This window comes from Cervus elaphus, chromosome 21, assembly GCF_910594005.1.
Source record: "Cervus elaphus chromosome 21, mCerEla1.1, whole genome shotgun sequence".
Taxonomy (NCBI): Eukaryota; Metazoa; Chordata; class Mammalia; order Artiodactyla; family Cervidae; genus Cervus; species Cervus elaphus.
In genome coordinates this window covers 23,659,904-23,681,538 of record NC_057835.1, presented here as the reverse complement: position 1 = coordinate 23,681,538, position 21,635 = coordinate 23,659,904, and the positions used below count along the sequence as shown (strand labels likewise).

The following is a 21,635-nucleotide window of genomic DNA, read 5'->3' as shown; positions in this document are numbered from 1 at the left end:
CTTCTCAGTGATGGAGCTGTGGGTGGATGGCACCAGGGCTTCATCAACTGTCCCCTGTGTGACCTTGGTGGCAGAGCCTTGTTCCTCGGGTTCAAAGAGGCAGTTCCCAGTCCCAGGTCTTCCAAGAGGCCCCCCAGCCCAGAGAAAGCCTGCCCAGTGCTTCCCACGCTGCAGATAGAGATGAGATCCAATTTTATAAATATAAGTAGATCGTGTGGGGAAAAACAGGTTTGAGTTAGGGAGAAAGTTCTTTATCTTTGCTTAAACAGTCAGATGGGTATTAAGTCCCACAGGGCAGGATGCAGGTGGCTAGGTGACACTCCAGCCAGCTGCTGAGGGCACAGACCCCACCGAGCCCTGGAAGGGGTCTGTGAAGGGCCTGGCAAGGACTGCTGGGAGTCTCTGCCCCATACACGGGGTTCCCCTTTGTCTCTTCTCCAGCCACACCTCCTGGGGTTCACCTGCTCTGTATGCTTTATTTATGACTTCCTGTCTTCTGGAAAGTCACACAGACATGTGCTAACTGGCGGGGCTACGCACGGGGCGTTCGCACCAGGGCACACGTCGTCCTGATTCAGGATCAGGCAGCAAAGATCTGTGTGGCGGCAGAACAAAGGCAGAGGTTGAAAGAATTATTTTGTGTTGGTTTCACTTGAATAGAAAATCCTCTAGAAAGTTTGAACAGTGACCTGGAGACCCAGAGATTTCACACTGATGACATATTCTGTGCTGCCTTCATATCTAGATTAACCCAGGCATTGGTATTTATGCAGTAATTGCTGTGTGGGTCCAAGTTCTACCTTATATATTAACCTCAGGATTGGTTTTTCCTTTGTTACATGGTATAAATCTGGGCAACACATTGTCCTAGTGATAGAATCTAATAATTTCAGACACAAATGATTGGAATAATACTTGCTACTATATAAGAATTTAAAGGGGCCCAGTCCACACTCATGGATTTAGAGTCCATGTTTTGAGAAATGCCATTCTTACTGTCAATATGTAATTCCCAATATCTAATATTAATAATTAGGTCAATTTACTGGCTCACTATTGTAGTATGTATCCTGTTTTGATCTCTTTCAATAAAGTCACCACATACATCATGAGTTTCAAAGGTGATTCCATGAAAGGAGTGTAAGGGACTGATCTGATCAGAAGCCACTGCAAAAAAAAAAAAAAAATTTCTATTCTAAAAGGTTTTTCTAAACTTATGCATGTGTGCATGCTAAGTAGGTTCTGTAGTGTCTGACTCTTTGCCACCAAAGACTGTAGCCCAACAGGCTCCTCTGTCCTTGAGATTCTCCAGGCAAGAATACTGGAGTGGGCTGCCATTTCCTCCTCCAGGGGATCTTCCTGACCCAAGGATCGAACCCTCATCTCTTACATCTCCTGCATTGGCAGGCAGGCTCTTTACCACTAGAGCCATCTGGGAAGCCTTTTAAACTTATATTTAATTGTTGAGCCAGTCACCAGACTCAGCTGGGTGATTAGCATATCTGTGGAGAGCACACGTTTTGCCAAGAGCTCAGGGAGCCTTGAAAGAAACTCCCATGTTAGATCTTCAGGAATGTTTTAGTTGTTTGTTAAATTTCAAATGATTGAATATTAAATTATATAAACTTGCACCTGAATAAATTATATTCAGTGTAAAAAGGGTTAGAACTCAAAACTCATCACTTCCCTAAATATTCACTCTGTTTCACGGTGTCTGGCATCCCTAAGGCCACGTGTGAATCATGAGGCGAGTCAGAGGCTCCTGGACGTGGAGTCCTGCCTGAGCTCACTCACATCTCATAGGTGAATGAGCTGGTCTGAGCTGGGGTGCTGACCCCATAGATGACAGCAAACATCACAGATCAGGGCTTGAGTCCCAAGTGAGGAAAAGAAGAAGAAACATTTATGTTGCAAATGAGACCTGAAGGTGTGTGTTTCTGTGACCATCACACCATGATACAGCAAGACACGTGAGGGCCCACTGCCCCCAGCCCCCCTACCATTCCATCTGGAGAGAAGCCATGCCCCATCCAAGGACAAGTAAGGTCTGCCTCCACCCCGTGTCTCCCCTCTGCCTCTGTGCCACATCAATAAGAACACACCAGCCCACCATCACATCTGGAACCAGCTGTGAGGTTCCAGCAGAGCCAGCAAAGGCATCCTTTGAGAGTCAGTGGGTTTGTATCAGGAGTGTTGCCTGTCACTGTCGGGCAAAGTGCTCCCAGCCTGAAAGGCAGGCAAGAGGGGCCCCTGTGATGCCACCACGGCTCCTGGGGCAGCACAGTGAGACCAGGGCCACCCATCAGGGGGAGCTGTCCCACCCTGCCCCTGTTCATGAGAGAAGTTCTGAGCAGAGCGTTTCCATTCTCTTCTCCTGTCTTTAGCATCTTCTGAGTGTATTTTTCTAAATTAATAAAACTCTCAATAAGGAACAGAGATCAGGACGAGATAGCTCTGTGATGTTTGCCTCGTACATATGTGGGCTTACCACAGGGTGACCCCCCCCCCAGCAGGAATCCAGCAGTAAAATGGTGCCCAGGGCACTCCATCCAGTTTAATGATGCATTTGATGAGAATGACTTCACGTGTCTCATAAACCGATTAGTTATGTTGTTCTACTTCTAAACCATGGTGGGGCTGGGGCTTCAACAGCAGAGGCCAGAGGATCAACTGGACAAAAAACAAAACATGCATTTTTCTTTAAGGATGAAAGATACAGTGTCAGGATGAATTCAACTGAACACACCACTAAACATCTATCAATACAATAAAATATAAAGAATGTCATGAACAAGCATCAAGGAAAAACATTTGCCTGTTCCAGAGATGTAGGAGGAGTTGACGAGATTTGTCCACATAAAATATGACCCTCTGAGTCTGCCAAGGTCAGCGAGACCCAGGGCGGCCAACTTGGTCTGAACTGGGTTTGTTCGTCCTGCTCATCTGTGCTGGTTCCTCCCTTCTAATATCTCTGCCGCTCTCTTTTACTTCCCCATCGTCCCTCCCTCTTCACTCCCGAGGGGCGCACACCACCCACGGCGAGGGCAGCGTGGTCAGGGTTGAGCACCAAGTTCCCGTCCCCTAATTGGACCCACTATCTCCATCTCCTTGTGGCCCAACTCTCGGGGTGGTGGGAGGACAGAGGCAAGTTTCTCAGATCATCAGAATCACTTTGTTACAAATCAGTCAGAGGGTCGCTAACTGTTACTCATCTTTCCAAATTTCTATTTCCTTCCCAGGTTTTTACAAGCTGGCATCTCTTCACAGGTGAGATGCTGACCAAGTGCATTGGCAGGTTATGGAGGATAAGATTTTGACTACAGTGTAAAATTATATATAGGATGGAGAAAATAAAATCTAAGGCTTTTAATGAATTAATACATTTAAAAGTCTAACAGCAAATATTAAGGTAGGTTAAGCTTCAAATCATCTTCCAAAATAATAATTTCTTCCTGAAGTGAAAGTGTTAGTCGCTCAGTTGTGTCTGATTCTTTGTGACCCCGTGAACTATAGCCCGCCAGACTCCTCTGTCCATGGGATTTCCCAGGCAAGAAAACTGGAGTGGGTTGCCATTCCCTTCTCCAGGGGATCTTCATGACCCAGGGATCAAACCTGGGTCTCCTGCACTAAAGGCAGATTCTTTACCATCTGAGTCACCAGGGAAGCCCAGTTTCTTCCTAGATGTGTTATTGAAAACACTGTACAACTTCTAGAAATACTCTGTGTGTGTGTGTGTGTTTTTTTAAGAAATCTTATGTAGTCATGGAAACAGGAATATGGTGAAAAGGAAGAGATCTTTTAAGTCTTTTAGTATAAAATAAAGCAGAGTGAGAAGCCAAAAACAAATGAACACAGAGTAGCTTCTGATGACAAAAATCACAAAAGGAAAAGCTGCAAAAGGATAAATCCTTACTATCACCTTGCTGCTGGGAAGAAACAGTTAAAGTCCCCTAAGTATTTTCTCCCTAAATCCCATTTATCTCATTTTTCTTTATGTACAATTTTCTGAAAAACAAAGCATTTTCCCTGAAAACTTCCCATGCTAGGATTTTCTCTTTCTCCAGGGGTCACTTATTCACATATTGGGAAAATCTGAGCAACATCTGTTCGAGGGTTCTGGCTTTCCGGTAGGATGAAGTGGAGGAAGCACAAGATAATACGCCTGCCCCTGAAAACTATTGGCTCATTTAATTTCAGATCCCTAATCAGCAAAGAAAAATAGCCATTTCTTCACATGACTCAACAAGAAAGGCAGTTGTGTAGAGCATTATTAATTGAGCCTCAATAGAGATGTGCGAGTTTTTCTCCATGCATGTTACACTCTTTGTAAGTCACTCCTCAGACCCATGTGCCAGCGGCTCGATCTTGTCCCCATTCCTTTAGTCGGAGGCGGTCTGTGCATCCTCGGCGACAGATGCTGAGGGCTGGCTGTGTGGCCTCAGTCAGCCTTAGTCCACCTTGGGTGTGGGTGGCTCTCCATCCCCCGAGGACTCCGTGTTCATTCCCTCTCCATCACGGCCCTTACGCCTGGGGAAGTCTAGCAACACCTGAGCTTGGAGGACGGCCGCCTGGCCAGCCCAGGACACGGGGGAGGAGCAGGACATAACAGGGCCCAGGCTAGCGGCTCCCCTATCCTGGGCCTTCCACATCCGTGACCATAGGACGTCTATGCAATTTTTCTCCAACATCGAGCTATTTCATTACCTTCTTGTCTTCAAAACTTCATATCTGACATTAAAGTTTCTTTAAAAAAAAAAGGAAAATGTTAAGGGATGTTGAAATTGTGGATGATTTCTGTATATTTTTTAAAGGTTTATTGTTGTGGTGGTGGATCATTTTTTAAATCTTCAATGAATTTGTTACAGTTTGCTTCTGTAGTTTATGTTCTGGTTCTTTGGCCACAAGTCATGTGAGATCTTAACTCCCAAACCAGGGATCGAACCCTCAACCTCCTCATTGAAAGGTAAAGTCTTAACCACTGGATTGCCAGGGAAGTCCCTGACTTCTGTATATTTTAAGGTAGGTGTTCCCTTTTAAATTTTGTTATCCATTTATTAAATGTGACGGAAACAAGAACTTACTTTTGTGACACCCCTGGGGCAGACTCGGAGCGTCTCAGACTGCCCAGCTTGTTCATCAGAGCGTCTCTGACATACCCTAGTCAGGGCTGACGTCTGAGCAGGGCCAGGCAGGAGGTGTTTACACAGACCGTGTCCTGTGTTGCTGTGCGTCGCCAGGGCCGCCTTCTGGCCACTGGCCATCGCTGATGAAGAGAAATCAACAAACAGAGCCTCATCCCAGTTCCTGTGCCGGTCTTGATGACGAGCGCGGCTGCCCAGCAGCCCAGGGGCCGCGCGGTGGGAAGCGTCTCTCTTTCTGCAGGAAACGCACGAGGGCAGGAAGTGAGCCCCGAGGTTAGCTTTCCTCCCCAGTTAACAGGTACCTGGCAGTTTTCCAGATTTTATGACTTCTGTAAGAAAAGTGTACTTTTCCATTGTTACTACTGCAACAATGGTTTTGCCTTCCAATGACAGAATTCTTATCATCTCCTGTGACCCTCGAGTAAGAAGACTGTTCTTTTGTGACACCCACAAGTCCCCTCCGTCAGCAGCGGGATGTCCCACCCATCCCCTCCTCACCCTCCCAACTCTTATGTGAAAAGTGTGGAATCTTACCCAAGCCCAAAGTCAGCGGGTTCTCCCCACCCCACCCCCATCACCCTACTTGGAGAGAAGGGATTACTCCTGACTGTGCACAGATGTACAACTACTAAAAATTTACACCCTGATAAAACTAGCCCTCCATGCCCAACTTGGTGACTTACCACGAAAAAAAGTACTAAAAACCGTCCTGAGTGGATCCTCCTCCTGTGGACAGTCTGAGGCCCTGGCACTCCAGGATCAAAGTTGAACAGAGAAAGAAACCAAGAGAAGTGAAGGAGCTTAATCAGCAACGTCAGTAAGAGGGGAAGTCAGTGCAGGCTTGTTTGAAAGCTGTGTCGACCTCCGCTCACAGGAGGACTCTGTGTATTCTTGGGTGCTGTGCTGCGTAACTTGCGTGTCCTGTTTAATTTGGGAGAAAAGAATTAACAGCTACAAGGAGCCAACATAAGTCTGTGAGGCTTCAAAATGAAGTAAAAGATTTCAAGAGTGCCTCCTGAAGAGAATTCATTCAGAACAAGCAACAAGCTTCTCCACCGAGTGTTAATTATGAAGGAAGTACAGTGATGCTGTGTTTCCATCCATGGCTCCAAGTCAGTGAAGGGTCTTCAAACTCTTGGGGCTCTTCCAGTCCCAGGCCCCCGACACCATGGGAGGAAGCAGTGCAGACTGTAAAGTGCCCGGCCCGCATGCAGCCCGGGAGGGCAGGCATCTCCTTGTTTATTGGCTTGTTGTTTCACTTGAAAGTAATAGTTAATGTGTGTTTACAGGTCTCGCTAGATTCCCAGGTAGCTCAGCTGATTAAAAAAATCTGCTTGCAATGCAGGAGACCTGGGTTTGATCTCTGGGTTGGAGAGATCTCCTGGAGGAGGGCATGGCAACCCATTCTAGTATTCTCGCCTGGAGAATCCCCGTGGACAAAGGAGCCTATAGTCCATGGGGTCGCAGAGTCAGGCACGACTGAGCAACTATGCACAGACACATATGTATGGGTCTTACTGCCCGTGGTCCCTATGGGATGATGAGGGGCCGCAAAACACAGATAGGGCAAAGAGGAAGCCCCCTTGCAGGAGGTGCCATCGAAGGGAGGGTCCGGCCAGCCCCCAGGCTCCCCTTATGTGTCTACTTATCTTCTAAACAAAACTAAGCCGACACTCCACTGCTCAAGTGCCCAGCCTCTTGTCACTCACTGTGAGTGACATGTCTCACTGCTCCAGAAAGCCTTGTGCCAGATGAGATAAGGAGGGTGTTTCAGAGCACTTGATTTTCTTTTAAAGTATTCTGATCCACCTGAACATCATGCCCTGGCTGGGAAGGGAACTGTGAATTTCACTGCTGACATTTCCAACCTCCCTTGGTTTACGGGCCCCCACCCATGGCTCCAGGAGGAAGGTAACTGTGCATTAAAACAGGCTCCAGTCCTTGATCCCCAGGATCCACACTTGGGCCAGGGCCATGGAGAGGACACTCGCCTTGGGTTGCTTACTTTCTGAGGCTCTGGCCTCAGCTGAGACTGAAGGGCCAGTTTTCCCAGTGATCTCCTTCCTTAAGAAGCTCAGTCAGCCTCCTATACATCAGTCAAGCCCTGCTCCTGACAACATTGAATCAGTGGTGACTGCCAGCCGTCTTTCCTCTGATAAGATTGACCAGTGTAGAAATGACAGTGACTCTGAGGTGACACTAGCTGCAGACCAACACAACCCATGTCTGAGGACTGAAGGCAATTCGTTAATCTTGGGATTCGCCCCTGACCACGCACAACGGCAGCTGGATGAGTGAACGGAGACCAGAGCATCCGTCCGGGGGCACAGCCTTCATTTCATTGTGGTCTTTCTTTCTCACTTTAAATGTCCTTAGCCCTGAGGCCTCTTATGCACTTCTCAGGCTCAGTTAAGCTTCCTGGTCTATTGTCTGAAGCATCTTTCTTCTCCTTTAACTACTTGGATATCTCTGGTGACAGGCTGTTACTCCAGGGACAGGCATCACAGGTAGCCGGTCAGGAATGTGACAGAATTGGGAAGGATTTAGTGACAAAAGAGCAGAAGTCATTGGGACCAGAGGAGCTGACATCACAGGGGAAGGTGGGTCACACCTCACAGCCCTGGGAGTCCTGGCAGGCCAACTGCAGGCCCACCCCGAGAGAGAGAGCTGGCCCTGGCAATGGGCGGAAGCTTTGCTAACCATCAACTTTGTCCTCGGTTTAGGCTGAGACCCATCAAAGACAGCCCATCCATGAAACTGCCCACTTGCTGCTATTATTAAATGAGAGGAAAGCATTTCCATCCAAAGTGGCTTTGTTAGCCTAAGATTGTTTGCAGATTAATTCTGAAAACTCTCTGCCTATATTTTGATTATCTTCCTGTAACCCTGGGCTGAATTTGCTGATCACTTTTGTTTTGACTGTTCACTTTCTGGATCAAAGCAAAACCACTGAGCTTTCCTCAGTGACCATAGTCTCTTGGGATGGCAGCCTTGCTGGTGACAGGCATGAAGTCGCGGGGCTGAGGGCACATCTGCTCTCAGACACCAGCCTTAATGCCAAGTGCACTTTCCTACCTGCTTCCCTGTCCAGTGGTGTCTGGGCTTACTCTCTGGATCCCAGGCTTCACTTACACCAGCTGAGAAAGCGTTATATGCAGACCACGCTGCACACCCACTACAGGACTGCTGACTGGACTCCCCTTCCCTGGGGACCAGAGCCTCGGCCCTGCCCTGGGGTTCTGCTGGGTCCCCTGGCCTCCCAGCTCCACAAGGATACAGACAGTATCGGACAGAGCAGACATGCAGTTGTAAGGACCCGGTGGAGAAAACTTTGCTCCCAGTACACCCCGATGGCGAGCTCTACCCTGGAGTCTTCACAGCAGGTTTTAAACCCCCGACAATGAGTTTATAATGGAAAAACTGCCGGACCACAGAGACGCTGCTGTGATGTTTATAAGCACCTTTCTCTCTCCTAACACCCGTGCTCATCGCATGGGCCTCCCTTCTCTGTGTAAACACAGAAGACGGCCTGCTTCTCTCCCAGATGGTGGTTGCCCTCCTCCATCTGCAGAAGAAAGCAGGCCCCAGGAGGCTGAGGGGCGCCCCCCACCACCTCCCTACAACTCCAGCCTGGATGGCACTGCCTCCCTCCCTCCTGGCTGTGAGGTCAGCCAACCTGCACATCCCTGAGTGTTTCCTTAATTATTTCCCTTCAAGGATGCACCTGAGGGGGTGGGGGTGACTAAGGGCTGCAGACAACCTGTGAACCATGGGGTCTGACAGAATCTGACCATCAGGCCAGGCTTAAATAAACAGGGGAGAGGCCATGCACATCAGTGAAAGGCCCCTCGGAGGCTGACAGCTTATCTGGTCCAACACAAGTGTGTTTCCAAGGAGATGGACCACATAATAGAGATGAGGAGTGACAAGGATTTCCTGAGTCTTCCTGCCTGGCCACCAAATCCCCCGGAGCTGGGACCTAGGAGGTGGCAGGGCAGCCTGCAGGTTACAAGGAGACAGAGGAAAGGAAATGCCTCCTCCTCCGGGCAGGCGTCCAAGGAACCAGTGCCTCCTCCTGACTCAAGTCACAGGGGGTCACATCTGGAGGGTTGGGGCAGGCGGGCTGAGGCAGGAGCAGCCATGGCCTGGCAGCCCCCCTAACATGGGGTCAGCTTATGCCCAGCCTCTTGGCCTGAGATTTTTCATCCATAAATGGGCCAGGGGTCAGAAGCCAAGACTTGGATGGTCAAGGAAGGAGGAGGGACATCTCCGTCCAGGTGAGAGAGTCAGCTACCACCTCAGAGCCAGAGATGCAGCCCTGGGCAGGTCACAGTGGGACCCACAGTCCGGCAACTGTGTTCACGCAGGAGCTGGGCCACCCGACCAGACCAGTCCTGTCCCTGGGCCCTGAATCAGCTAATGCAAGCCCATGTTTTGCAGCTGGTCTATATCCGAGGAGTTGATTTCAGATAACCCTGCAAAACAGGAAGCAAAGGCTATAATTTTATAGAACTATTTAGCCATCAACCCACGAAGAATAACAATCCTAAGATTCTTTAGTGGAAGGAAAAAGACTCAGAATTTAATGTTAGAAGTGTTACATATCTTTTCCCTGTAGTTTGTCAGTCTTCACTGGGGCAGACATGGGGGAAGAGGAAAGATCGAAAGTTGCCCAAGCAAATAAGTAACTAAAAAACCCCTCAGACCCCCCCCACCCTCAAGACAAAGGTGACATGGTGAGAAGTCAGTTTACTTCACTCTGTAACACATCTTTCTTGAAGGAATACAGAAAGGCTCTTTTGGCAATGTCAAAGTGAAAGCTAATATAATCGTTGAACATGAAAGAAAAAATTAGAATAATGGAGAGAAGGTTGGTCCTTTCCCACAGCATCGCGGGGCCAAGGGCAGAAGTGCCACGTGATGGGCTGCACCATCCACACTTGGGGAGGTGGGCTCCAAGGCAGGACCACCCATCTGGCCTGCAGGCCGAGCTCCTCTTCCCTGACACTGCCCAGCCCCCCAAGATAGCCAAGAACACTGCACATAAAATCCCCCTCATTTCTACACAAACTGAATCTGAACACATCTCAGCAGCTCTGTCTGTCCTGGAGCAAAACCAGCCATCCAGGGAGCGCCCAACCCAACCCGAGCTCGTGGATGCCGGCTGAGGCCCCCAGAGCCGCCGGCCGTCCTGTCCAGCCATTAAACACATGCTATTGGGCCTGGCATGAAGGTGTTGCATGAGAGAAAGAGCCAGAAAACAGCCCTCATAGACAGATGGCTCAGCCCGCCGACTGTACTCTGCACCTCTCTAATTTCTGCCATCATTAATCACGTTCAAAGTTTGCCTCTGAGAGCAGAGTAGGGGCGGGCATAACCCCTGGCCCTGACAGTCCTGACACTCAGAAAACTCCCTCCTCTGTCAAAAGGTTAGAGGTCAAAGGTCAGAGATAGTTGAGATGGACGCTGACTGTGAGCCCAGCCCGGGCAGTCACTTCCACATCCTGAGATGGAGCCTGGTCTGGGTCTCAGCGGAAACCCAGGGAGGGCGTCTGGAAGTGCATCTTCTGTGTATCCACAATCTTCATTTAAGGAAAAGAAACACACCAGGACCACATGTGGCCCTGCACGCCGTGTTATAGACATGACCATGGACTCAGGGGCACAGCGATGAGGCCCCAGCAGCGCTCAGCCCCCCACCTGCCTGGTCTGAACCCCAGGGGCCCCGGGACTGGACAGGCAAGACGTCCCCACAGCACGACCCCCAACCTCCCGCCTGCTGTATGTCACTGCCTCCTTTTCTCAGAACTTCACATTCCTCTCGATCCCAAATAACTCCATCATCATTTTCACATTTTCAGCTAAACGTTTCACTCTGGAGAAATCTAAGTAAGTGTGAGGCCGGGGGTCACCAGGAGCTGGGCAGGCAACCCATGTGCTCCATGTGTCCTGTTTGTGACACGGGAACGTCCCTCATTCACAGCACAGGGGGACACTCTCCTGTCTTCTTGTTCTTAGAAAAACCATCCTTCTGTCAGCAGGGGACAGGGTCTGGTAAAGAAGCCAGGGGCTCCTCTCGTCTGATGGGCAACCAGCCCAGGACAGTAGGCCTGTCCCCTCTTCCCAGAACCTGACCCACGGTCAGGCAAGGAGCAAGAAAGTCATTTAAATGTGCCCCACACTAAGGCTTCCACCCTTCCCCCAACACAGAACAGCCTCCGAACCAGGTGGGTCTCTACGATTGGACCCCTGTGCCCCCAAACAAAAGAGCAATGGGAAGTCACTATGCTGATAATGTCCACATCTAAGTTTTTTCCTTCAACACACTGTGTATCTCCCAGGACAGTGTGTGGGGGACACTGTGACAGAGAAGCCAACACAAGTGACCTAGACACCGCGTGCAAAGGAGAAGGTCATGGTCACTGTTAAGTGGTGAAAGTTCATGGAAGCAGCAAGCCCCCCACCAAATCCTGGGCTCAGGGCCTCCCAAAGCATTTGTTAGCTTTAACCAGAAAAGTTACAATCTTCTAATGCAACTTGAAATCACTTTGTATAATGTTCTAATATGGTTTTCCTCACATAGAACAGCACTGAAACCCCACGCGACCCTTGTAACAGCCAAGGACACGCCCCACAAGCCCATTATCAAAGGACAGCCATGCTCCCAGAGAACCTCATTTGGGTTTGGCGGTGCCTTTGATGTGAACGAAATGCAAACCCGAGGGCCCAGCTGTTGGGTGTTGCACAGACACCCCGGGGTCACTGGCTCCATGTAATCTCCTGCTGGAGTCTCGAGGATGTGAGTCAGCCCTTCTCTCTGATGTCACTTCCACGGCCGTCAGCAGCAGCTAGAATGCAGATAAAGTTCTGTAAGCACAAACCTGGCAACGAGACACACTTTCAATTTTGCACGAAAAGACTCAGCTGTCAGACACAGCTGAAACCTCAAGATCAAAATTAAGCAACAACCTGTAGAATGCAAAGGAGCTTCTATGGTGGTGCAAGTGGTGAAGAATCTGCCTGTCAGGCAGGAGACCCAGGTTCCATCGCTGGGTTGGGAAGATGCCCTGGAAAAGCAAATGGCTACCCACTCCAGTATTCTTGCCTGGAGAATCCCAAGGACAGAGGAGCCTGGCAGGCTACAGTCCATGGGGTTGCGAAGAGTCAGACACAACTCAAGCAATTCAGCCCATAGGATGCAAAAGAGAAAGGAACAATTGAACAAGATGTGGGGAAAGAGGAGGAACAGGGTGCATGTAAATGGAGTGAGTCCAACTTGCTTAGGGAGTCACAGGGCACTCTGTTTCTAAGTGTGTGTTGAAAAGTACCCTACAAATGTACTTGAGACAAGATCACTTTGTAGCTTTAAAATGTCTCTCTGAAACGGAACTACTCAAACATTCTGGACTAGCATTTGAAATTTAACTTCAGCCTTAACTACAGTAAATCTTATTGCAAAAAGTAATAATAATAATGACACTAGATCAACGGGTTTTTTGGTTACTTAAATAGACTCCAAGTTTTAAACTGTTCACCAAATGTGATAAGGTAAAGAAAGTGCAACAGGTTTATGAAATGCTTTCTAATCATACAACAAATGATTCAGTCCCAAATGTTCTTTCTTTTTCAATAGTTTGTCTACATGTCAGCCTGATTAGGTAGGAAAGCTCCCCACACGCTGATTCTTGTTTAACAGAAGTGGTTGGTGGGTCCATGCTGGAGATGGATCACAGGAGTCCTGCCCATTCTGTGGTTGTGGAGGGAGCTTTGTGTCTGTGTGAAAACATGAGAAGTTTCTGCGGGGAAGGACATGTGCAGGTCTTCAGAGGTGCCCTGAGCTGAAGGAAGACTGAGAGCCCCTTGACCCTTGCAATGCCAGCACCTCAGTGCATCCTGGCTTATTCTGTCTCTGTGCATAATTATCCTTCAGCTGATGTTTGTTGAGTACCTGTGTGGGGTCGTCATGCATCCCCATCCTCAGAACTCTTGGGCTAATTTGGAGCCAGGGGTGGCAAGAGAGGCCAGAGAAGAAGTTCAGCCACCAAGCCAGCAGGTAGGACTTTCTGTCACAGCCCAGGTGTCGGGAAGAGGTGGGGGCCATATCCGACCTGCTCCGATCCGTCACATTTACTATCCCAAGCTGCCCACAAGCCACCATCTTCAGGCTGGGCCTGGGCCCCAGACACAGTTCTGGGGTGCTTTCTGTCCTTGACTTTATTGGTGATGAGATGGGCCATTCCTGCCCCAGACCTGGAATCAGCCAAACTCCCAGGAAGTTTTGGTCTCCTGTCAGGAAACAGTGTTTACAGATCACAGACAGGATGCTAGGGATTCAAAATTCAGTATCTTTAAAGTGATAAAAGAGACTCCAGTTTTATATGAGATGTTTAGTTCCCACAAGCACACAGTTCAGTAAAGGGGGTGTTCCTCGGGGCAGCCAAGGTGATGGGCAAAAGATGCTCAGATCTGCACTGCACCCGGGCCCAGCAGCCTCACCCAGCCACCAGTGGCTTCTCTCCAGTCCAGGCAGAGCGAGCACGTGCTCCTCCAGACAAAGCGGGGAGACGCTCCTGATTCTCCCTGCACACTGCACCAAGACTCACTAAACTGAATGGGATTGCAAGGTGCCCCGGTCATCAGGTAGAGCGACAAGACAGTCCTCACAAATGGAGAAGCTTCCTAGAAAATCATCAGTTCATAAATACACAGAGCTGTGGGCTTTCCTGGTGGCTCCATGGTAAAGAATCTGCCTGACAGTGAAGGAGACACAGGTTCTACTCCACAGGTTCTACTCCTGCTCCAGGAAGATCCCACACGCTGCTGGGCAACGAGGCCCATGAACCACAACTACTGAGCCTGTGCTCTAGAGCCCAGGAACCACACCTACTGAAGCCCACATACCCTAGAGCCCATGCTCCACAACAAGAGAAGCCACTGCAATGAGAAGCCCACAACTAGACGGTAGTCCCCACTCACTGCAAGTAGAGAAAAGCCCCCACAGCATCAAAGACCCAGCCAAATAAATGAATAAAGATTATATATATAAAAAAACCACAGAACCGTTTCAAGCACCATATATTTTGATGTAACAGCTTCACATCCAAGAATCCATTCTGGGTAAGTAAAAAAAAAAATAGAGCTTTGAGTGTGTTTGTTTCAGCAAAAAAAACATCAGAAACAGAGAGGGGTTTAGAGAAGGAAGAACAAACGATGCCCATGCAATGCGGTAGACTGAGTGTGGCCCCCTGACTCTGTCACCATGGCCAGCAGCATCCAGGGCTTGATCTGAGCCTCTCGTGCCATCCACACTGCATCTTCACAAGCACCGAGGACAAGGCCCCACGTCACAAGGACAGTGGGACAAGGAGCAGCTGGGAGAGGGGTGGGGCCACAAAGCAGAGTCCTGACCTGCTGGCTTCTTACCCCCTACTGTGGGTGGGATCCAGTGACCCGGGCGACTCTGTGCCAGGATGTGGTGAAGAAAGCACGTCTCCTATTCTGTGACTAGACACACACATACTTGTTCACACTTTGGCACAGCACTCATGAAATACTCTTATATGCATGACCACAATCAAAACTCCCCAGTGTAAATAATGTGCATTTTTCTCAAAATCATAAATGGAATTTGCACTTATTTTTGATGCATCTTTCCTTAACCTTTCAGTAGTATATGCTATTTTCATAGTCAAAAAATTGCCATCACCAAAACCTGCTACACAAAGGAAGAGAAGTTGATCCGTGATTTAATTTTGGTTTCTGGATCCAAGTCTGTCTGCATATTAAAGATTTTTAACTCTTAAGCAGAATGCAAATATTAGCAATTTTATTACTCACTTTATGCTTTGATTTTAGGGGGTCTACTTGGCCATGGATGCTGTGAAAAGCTTCCTCACCCTCTCTTCTCTCTGGAGGACCTTGTTTCCTGCCTTTGGATATGTTTTAGAAGTAGGTACGAAAAATCATACATTATTTCAAAACAATGAATTTATTGTTGGGATCCCTGCATACTTATTTCTTTCTGAGCAAAGTTGGTTTATAAAACCAGTTGTTACAGGACTGCTTTATGACAGCTCTTCTAAAATTCCCAATCATTTTTCCCTTTTAGTAATTTGGCACCAAACCTCGGCTGTTTGGAAGTTGTCTTGTTCCCTCAAACACATTTTGGAATGTGCAAACAGTCCAGATAATAAAATTGTGCTGATAACTTGAGACACTAAAAAACAGAGCCCTTCATGACTATCCCAGGTGTCCGCTCCTTCATACACCTTTCTGCGAAGCCTGCACGCCTGAGCTTGGCTGAGCCACCAGAGCGCTCCAAGGCTGGTCTGGGCTCAACCTTCTCCCCAGCAGCGAGTGCGTCCGCAGGGTCTCCATGACACTCAGCTCTCCTGTGTCCGTGGCCGAATCCAGTGTTCAGGGCACTAGATGGGCCACAGTTGTGTCCCTATCAGGGTCTGACCCGCCTAGAGGTCAGCAGGTGATGGCAGGACTTGGAGAGCTGACGGCAGGAGGAAAGGACCCCAGAGAGCGTGGGCCCACTCCCCTCAACGCCTCAGTTCCCCTGCTCCAGGCAGCCTGCTACAGCCAGTGTAGACACCTGGTCCTTCATTATCCTGTCCCCCCCATCCCCCTCAAGATGATCAGAGTAAACATTTTTGGATCCAGTTTCCAGAGCTGTTTGAAAGGTGGGGAGTGAGCAGGCACGTGTGCACACACGCATACACATGCATGCACACACATGCACACAGACCCCACATCTCCTCCCACTGCAAACCCCGAATCCCAGGGCTTGGACTCCATCCGGCTCCTTTCCTTTGACAAAACTCAGACTGTTGAGAGAGGGGAAATTTGAGTCAAAACAAATCAAACAATTGTGCTGCAGGTCGTGAGGCTGTGTGATTAAGTTGGCCGCAAATAGCACGCGGGGACTGGCCGTCAGAGGGCACGGAGTAAACCCGCTTGTCTTTGAAAGTTTCCCTTTAAAAGAAATATTTGGGTTCCAGTATCAACCGGGAAGCGGCCACCTGCTGACCTTGACTCAGGAAGCAGATAACGCCCCACCACCTGCAGCCCCGGGCCTCCCACTCCGGCCAGCCCGCCCCCCAGTCTCCCAGCTCCATCCGTCCACACAAATTGCAGACTCCCCCACACCCTCTACCCCGAGGACACAGAGCAGCTCTCCTCCCTGCCTTAGCAGTCTACATGGCATCCTCGACTCTGCATAGGAGCACAACAGCGCAGCACCCCCTGCGTCCCCAGGTCTGTTCTTGGACTCCCCGCCCCCACCACTGCCCGAACTACCACCTCCGCTGGAGCAAATGTGAGGAGTAACTCAAACGCAGAGGAACAGCTCTAGGCTCCTCTTGGCTCCGAGGCTGTGCCATTGTTTCTGGGAAGCGCCTCCCAGCTTGAACAATTGTCAGCGTAAGATAGGATTACACCTTAAGCATCCTTTTTGTGTGACTTCAAACTTTTCATGAATCCTGAAGGCTGAAAGAGCCCTGGAACTGCACTCCTTGCCCAGTCTTACCGTGACCAGCCTGTCATGAAGCAGGCAGTGGGCCCCACAGCTTCTCGTCCTGGCATTTCTGAAGAATTTGGGGTATGCTTTGACCCCCTGAAACCATCAAGAAAGAGAGGAAGCTGAACACAGAGGGACATGAGCTTAGAGTCAATGTGATATCAGCATCCTGTCAGGACAGGAGGGGGCCTGCTGTGCTGCTTCCTCAGGACCAAGGCTCATGGGTCCCTCTGTCCCCAACCCCGTCCGGAGAACCCACCACCTCCCCCGAGAACGCGCCTCCTGACAGTCGCGCTGTGGCAGAGGGTCCTGCAAACATGACATCACCTTCTAAATATAACAGCAGATTCGAGAGCCACATGCCTACAACATCAGAAAAGCAATTCAAATGCAAAACCAAAGCCTTGCCTTCCAAGTCTTTGTGCGGATTCTCTGTAAATGTGCACCACATGTCGGCTGTTTACAGAGGAGAGGTCCCTGCTCTCGGGATCACACATGTGGCGGACACGCCAGCCTCCCGAGGGAAAGTTTGGGGAGCGCTCACCCGGCGGGGCCCGGGTTCCTGCACAAGCTGCCCAGCGGGTCAGAGCAGGAGAGGCGGGGAACCAACTGAGCCCGAGGCTCAGGGGCCCATGGTCCCGCCCGGGCAGAGGGCACCTGCAACCAGTGATCACCTTCCCAGAGCCGGAGGACAGCGCAAGAGTCAGAACAGATGTGCAGACTCACCGGCTTTGCGACGTTCCCTTGGTCCTACGTCATCGCCCCCTGTGTACACACCTTCATGTACCCACACGTCTACACATACATACACACGCCTGTGCGCACACACACACACCACAGCCCAGGTGTGGTCCTGAGGATGACAGGTTGTCATCAAAGCTGTTGGGGTTTGTGTGGGAATTCAGGGTGGGTCAGGGGGCAGGGGATTGGGGAAAGGACACCTAGGATGACTGGCGCCTGCCCACCTTGCTCTTCCCACCTCCCCGAGAAAGAGGTGCCCGCTTGTCCCTCCCCCACCCCTTCCTGCCTGCCCCAAGATCCCCCACACTCCACCCCGGCTGCCTCATACCCCAACCATGCAGTGCAGCCTCTCACCCGCTTTCCTCCTCCCTGTCTTGGGCCTGTCGGTCACTTGGCCTGGGCTCACTTCTAGGACCGCTGATCACCTTCCCCTCCTATTCACCCCTGTCAGGATAAGCAGTGGGCCAGTCACTGTTTTAAGAGCTGGAGGCTCAGAGCTGCCCTCCCCAAGCTTGGGGCCCGGACAGAGGGCACCGGCCTGATGGTCAGAGGCTCTCATCACTGCCTGTGGGTCTGGGCGCGGGTGGGGGCTGGAAGAACTGCTGAATCACCAACTCAGAAGGTGTCTGCGGCTCTGTGTCCTGGGCTCCTAACCCATGTTTCTCTTTGAATCCTGCTTTTCATCTGTAAAATAAGATTAAAACTACTTACATTATAGAGCCCCCATAAGAATTAAGCGAACAACATGTGGAAGTGTTCTATAAGGTGAAAATTGTATTTTGCAAACATTATGATCATGACCAGGAGTGAAGTGAGGATGCAGAAGCAATCTGTTGGAAAAAACAAAGAAAAGAAAACCCAGGAGGAACCCAGTATTAAAGTGTAGCAGCGGCCTGCTCTCTGTGGGGTTCCTCTGGGCAACCCTCAGCCCCCAGCCACATCCACCTTCTGATCACTCACTAAAATCAAGGCTTGTTCCTCGGATTTCTCACACTGAAGGTCGCTCACCTGAATCAGGTAGAAGAGCTCTCGTCCACTCTCCCCCAAGCTGCTTTCTGTCTCAGAAACCAGGGGCCCAGATGTCAGGAGCATGCCCTTACTCTCTACTGACCCGTCTGAAGAATCTCACTTTAGTTCTAGACTTTTATTATGAAGTTTGAATGAATTCAGAGCTTGAGCAAATATATTTTCTGTCCCAAGAGTTGCATTTTTTACAAAAAAAGCTGAAAACAGAAGCCGATAAGGTGAGTTAACTCTAGCATGAAGTGTATGGTAAGGCAGGGGCTTCTCAGGTGGTGCTATAAGAACCCACCTGCCAGTTCAGGAGACACAAGAGACACAGGTCAGTCCCTGGGTCGGGAAGATACCCTGGAGGAGGGCATGGCAACCCACTCCAGTATTCTTGCCTGGAGAATGCTATGGACAGAGGAGCCTGGTGGCTAGTAAGGTAACTGTGTCCTACACAGAAATACACACGACTGCGCCACCCCAGGAGGCTCCTGCCCGGCTTCCTGGCTTCCCCGGGGCTCTCTGCATACATTCCCAAAGGGGAGGAAGATGCACTCCCGTCTGCAAAGTGAGAGATGCTTTAGAAAATGCAACACTGCACACCTGGGGGAAGTGACCGATGTTGCCTTCTGCTCATTCTGAGAGCAGCATCTATCCTTCCCCTCCCCCGCCCCCACCTTCTTTCTGCCTATCAGGAAATGTTCCTAAAGTCTCATGTGGGTAGCAGGCTGGCCCTGTAGCCAGGAGCTGCATCCAGTGTGCCTGCCAGGGGCCCACCTCAGGGCCGGGGGATGAGGAGGTCACTGGACGATGCTGCCACCTTACTCAGGTCCAGACCCAGGGACGGCCCAGGGCTGCATGGTGCTGCCACGGCCCCTCTGGGCTGGCGCTCTGGGCCTCTGGGATTAAGAACAGAGCCTGCAGGGCTGAACGTTTTGCCCCACGCCTGGTGGATGGTGAGGGATCCCAGAGCCCAGAGAAACCGAGCTGACGTTTCCCAGGGAGATAAGCAGAGGACAGGCTCCGCAGAGCCTTCAGGGAGCAACGCCAGGCACACACTCCAGAAGGTCCCCAGCCACTCCAAAGATAAAGACATGAAACCCTTGAAGATCTGAATTCCTGCCTAACTTTATCAAGACGGCGGACTTAAGACAAAGAGGCCGTTCAGCAACTCTGGGAAGGAGGCTGCTGTTTCTCAAACTGAGCGGCTCCCGGGGTTTCAGGAAGGGGTCGGGGCATCCGCACTCCATCGCTCTGCAGCCGGCAGGGCTGTGCTCTTCCACCCACGGGCCTGAGGACCCCCCTATGGAGGCCCTGCGAGGCAGTGCTGGGTTACCCCCCGTTTACAGATGGGGAAACCGAGTTTCAGAGGTGAGGAGACTGCCCGAGTTTGCAAGCCTGAGGCTTGACTGCCCTGCTGTCTGCCTGCTGCCCTGTCTCTGTGTTTAAAGGAGACAGAAACCCACTCAAACCAGCAGAAACAGCCAGGACCACGCTGCGGAGCCCCCAGGCTGACCCTCAAAGTCTGCGGCGCCACCTCGGGCCACACTCGGGCCCTGAACTGAACATCATGAGGGGAGGGGGGGTGGCCTGTGGTGCTGGGAAGGTCTGAGGTCGGGGTGCCTCCAAGAGGAGGAGGCGGGGGAAGGCAGCCTCCCCACCTGAAAGAAAGCTCAGCGCATCTGAAGGTCGGGCAGGGAGGTCGGGTTTGGGAGAAGCACAGACTCACCCCCAAGACCAGAGGACAGGAGGCCAACCTTGAGCAGACCTTGCAGGCCGGGGCTTTCAGCTGGAAGACACCAGCTTGTATTTTTAAATATTTTTCATACCTTTGTACCTTTACCTTATCAAGAATTCCAAATTTTATTACATGACTACTACCTAATGGCAACCAAGCTTTACATAAAAATGGAATTAACATTATCTGCAGGAATAATCCGCCCTCACAATCAACTGAAGCTCTAAGTAGAAGGGTGTCAAAGTCGGGAAGTACCCATGTACAGTGTGGACTCTGGACAAACACGAGTGCCTGGCTTACTTGTTGAATAAACAACATCTGCACCTTAGTCTCTTCACTGGCTCATCAATTCATACCGATTTCTCATGAGTCAGTGCGGACTTACTTACACGTTAGAGATAATATGATTGCAGACGTCTGTTACATCAGTGTTCAACTTTTACGACCCTCCAAGTGATATCAGTCTGCCCGCTTTCCACATAAGACGGGCTTTGCTCTGCGGCTCGGTTCAGCATCACGTATCGCCTGCCTGTCAGGGACATACAGCAGGCATTAGGGATAAACCTAAGTAAAATAACACCCATTCTTGTTCTCACAGGAGGAAAGACACATTGTGTGCTGTGATGAAGGGGAGCTCACAGTCTCTGGAAACTCAAACAGGGGTTCTTAACTCAATCTTGAAAGGGGAGCAATTTAAGTCCAAAAAAGCAGACAATAAAGGATGGGAGTTTGTTTCAAGCAGAGGGGACATAGAATGGGAGTGTGGGCAGAGGAGGCAGCTGAGATTTCTGGCCTGATGGAGGCAGCTCTTTCTAGCACATTCTCATATGAGTCACAATATAAGCCATGGTGTGACCTAAGCTTTCCAGTAGCCACACTAAGAGACTAAGAAAAAATAGGTGAAATCAGTTTAAAATGTTTTTACCCCATTTATCTAAAATATTACCAACTCTACACATAACTGATACAAAATTTACTTTGTTGTTCAGTAGCTCAGTCGTGTCCGACTCTTTGTAACCCCATGGACTGCAGCTCACCAGACCTCCCTGTCCTTCACCATCTCGCATCGTTTGCTCAAATTCATGTCCATTGACTCAGTAATGACATCCAACCATCTCTCACCTTTCATTACCCGCTTCTCCTCCTGCCTTCAGTCTTTCTCTGCATCAGGGTATTTTCCAATGCTCTTTGCATCAGGTGGCCAAAGTATTAGAGCTTCAGCTTCAGCATCAGTCCTTTCAATGAATATTCAGGGTTAATTTCCTTTAGGATTGACTGGTTTGATCTCCTTGCTGTCCAAGGGACAGGGACAAAAATGACTAATGAGGCCTTTTACCATCTTTACACCCAAGGAGCAACTCTGCTTGGATAGGCCAGGGTCTGCCGTGAATGTACAGCCCAGGGTCACAGACTCAGGGCCAGGGAAGGGGAGGATCAGATAGGCTGGAGAAGTGAACAGTCCCATGAACGAATCACGAGAAGC

The 21,635-nt window shown here is 50.1% G+C and overlaps 1 long non-coding RNA gene across 3 annotated transcripts; it reads right to left on the bottom strand.

Moving 5' to 3' along the window:
- Positions 1-3,591: 3,591 nt before the first annotated feature.
- On the bottom strand, positions 3,592-21,252 carry LOC122679149. Of its 3 annotated transcripts, none has more exons than XR_006336337.1 (6): positions 20,542-21,252; positions 16,675-18,090; positions 14,979-15,973; positions 5,825-11,989; positions 5,082-5,376; positions 3,592-4,743 (listed from the first exon to the last, which is right to left on the bottom strand). It is a non-coding gene; the product is annotated as an uncharacterized LOC122679149 (long non-coding RNA). The 3 variants fall into 3 exon arrangements; XR_006336338.1 differs by having other exon boundaries at positions 14,979-16,761; positions 17,761-18,090; XR_006336336.1 differs by having other exon boundaries at positions 14,979-18,090.
- Positions 21,253-21,635: the final 383 nt, after the last annotated feature.